Source organism: Alosa alosa, chromosome 9 (genome assembly GCF_017589495.1).
Source record: "Alosa alosa isolate M-15738 ecotype Scorff River chromosome 9, AALO_Geno_1.1, whole genome shotgun sequence".
Lineage (NCBI taxonomy): Eukaryota > Metazoa > Chordata > Actinopteri > Clupeiformes > Clupeidae > Alosa > Alosa alosa.
Genome location: NC_063197.1, coordinates 31,622,815 through 31,625,314, shown reverse-complemented (window position 1 = coordinate 31,625,314; position 2,500 = coordinate 31,622,815).

Below are 2,500 nucleotides of genomic sequence, written 5' to 3'. Positions count from 1 at the left end.
GTGTGTGTGTGTGTGTTTCCTTAAATAGAGCCTCCTGATCTGTGTGTGTGTTCTGTTAAATAGCACCTCCTGATCTGTGTGTGTGTGTGTGTTAGTGTGTGTGTGTGTGTTCTGTTAAATAGCACCTCCTGATCTGTGTGTGTGTTTCCTTAAACAGCACCTCCTGATCTGTGTGTGTGTGTTTCCTTAAATAGCACCTCCTGATCTGTGTGTGTGTGTTTCCTTAAATAGCACCTCCTGATCTATGTGTGTGTGTGTTCTGTTACAGTAAATAGCACCTCCTGATCTGTGTGTGTGTGTGTGTGTGTGTGTGTGTTCTGTTAAATAGCACCTCCTGATCTGTGTGTGTGTGTGTGTGTGTTCTGTTAAATAGCACCTCCTGATCTGTGTGTATGTTTCCTTAAATAGCACCTCCTGATCTCTGTGTGTGTTCTGTTAAATAGCACCTCCTGATCTGTGTGTGTGTGTGTGTGTGTGTGTGTCTGTGTGTGTGTGTGTGTGTGTGTGTGTGTGTGTGTGTGTGTGTGTGTGTGTTTCCTTAAATAGAGCCTCCTGATCTGTGTGTGTGTTCTGTTAAATAGCACCTCCTGATCTGTGTGTGTGTGTGTGTGTGTGTGTGTGTGTGTGTTCTGTTAAATAGCACCTCCTGATCTGTGTGTGTGTTTCCTTAAACAGCACCTCCTGATCTGTGTGTGTGTTTCCTTAAATAGCACCTCCTGATCTGTGTGTGTGTGTTTCCTTAAATAGCACCTCCTGATCTGATCTCTGTGAAGGAATAACAAAGGCTGCAAAGGCTGCTGAGACTGGAGCTTTACGGAAGACTGAGAGAGACTGGAGCTGCGCAGAGATGCAGCATGTGGTCAACAGGTTGAGAAGAGCAGTGTGGTGTGTGTGTGTGTGTGTGTGTGTGTGTGATAGGAAAAGAGAGAGACAGATAGAGGAGAAGAGTGTGTGTCCAGGTGAGAGAAGGCTTTTTAGTGTAAATGCATGCATGCTGTGTGTGTGTGTGTGTGTGTGTGTGTGTGTGTGTTCTATTTTGGTCTGTGTGTTTGTGTGTGTTTGTATGTGTGTGTGTGTGTGTGTGTTGTGTGTGTGTGTGTGTGTGTGTGTGTGTGTGTGTGTGTTGAGTGATAGCTTATCTCCCTCTGTCAGCAGGTCCCCTCTGTCTCTGGGATTAATTGTGTCTGTCCGTTTGTGACGGAGCGCATCGCTGCTCTCTTCCCTGGCATCCCAACCAGTGGAGCAGCTCACACACACACACACACACACACACCACTGAACCGTTCTCCTCTGCAGCATACAAACCACACACACACTTGTCCGGGGCCCAGGGGCAATCCTCCACACACACACACACACACACACACACACACACACACACACCACTGAACCGTTCTCCTCTGCAGCATACAAACCACACACACACTTGTCCGGGGCCCAGGGCAATCCTCCACACACACACACACACGACTGCAGGGATGGATGGGGGACCCGTGTGTCAGTGCCAGCACCTGTTCTCACTGGCCCGTGTTCTGGGATAGACAGACACACACAAACACACACACAGGCACAGAGTTGCTCTGCTCTACAGGAACACACACATGCACAAACACACACACAACAAATACAAACACACACACAAACACACACAACTGGGATGGAGGCACACACACTCTTATAGCACACACACACCCAGGCACAGAGAAGCTCAGCTATACTGGCACAGACACACATGCACCACCACAAACACACACACAAACACACACAACTGGGATGGAGGCACACACACTCTTATAGCACACACACACCCAGGCACAGAGAAGCTCTGCTATACTGGCACAGACACACATGCACCACCACACACACACACACACAACACACACACACACACACACAACCATATGATTGGGGACAGGGGTTGGATTTCTGAGTAGTTACCTCTTCAGTATTTAAATTAACAGCATTAGGAGGCAATCAGACAGGATGCACTTTGCTTCTCGTCGCGTAAGTGCAATAAAGTTTTCCTCGCCCATGGCGTCGACGCTTTCCCCTTTTAGGTTGAACTTTTTTTCCATTCGCGTTCTGGGCCTCATAAATAAGTGCAACAGGTGCACCAAAGCGGCCTGGGCGCGTGGCAGCAAGCGGCTTACTGCGACGCAAACAACATTAAAAGGAGCACCTTGGCCCCAGCTGTGGCGCAACTGGCTGGGGCACCTGCCTGCTCGCCCGGCGACCGGGTTCCCCCTCGGATCCCACCCGACTCTCTCCCACTCACTTCCTGTCCTCTCACTATCCTGTCCCATTAAAGCCCAAAATACACTTAAAGAGCTCACTGCAGACCACTTTGTCCTGTCCGACTCGCCTCATATCGATGCACTGCATGCCAGCGCTTTGGACACATTAGCAGCGTGCAATAGCGGCTACTGCCGACACGAAACAGCATTAAAAGGCAGCACCTCACTGCGAACCTTTATCTATCCGACTCCCTTGCCTCACCCTT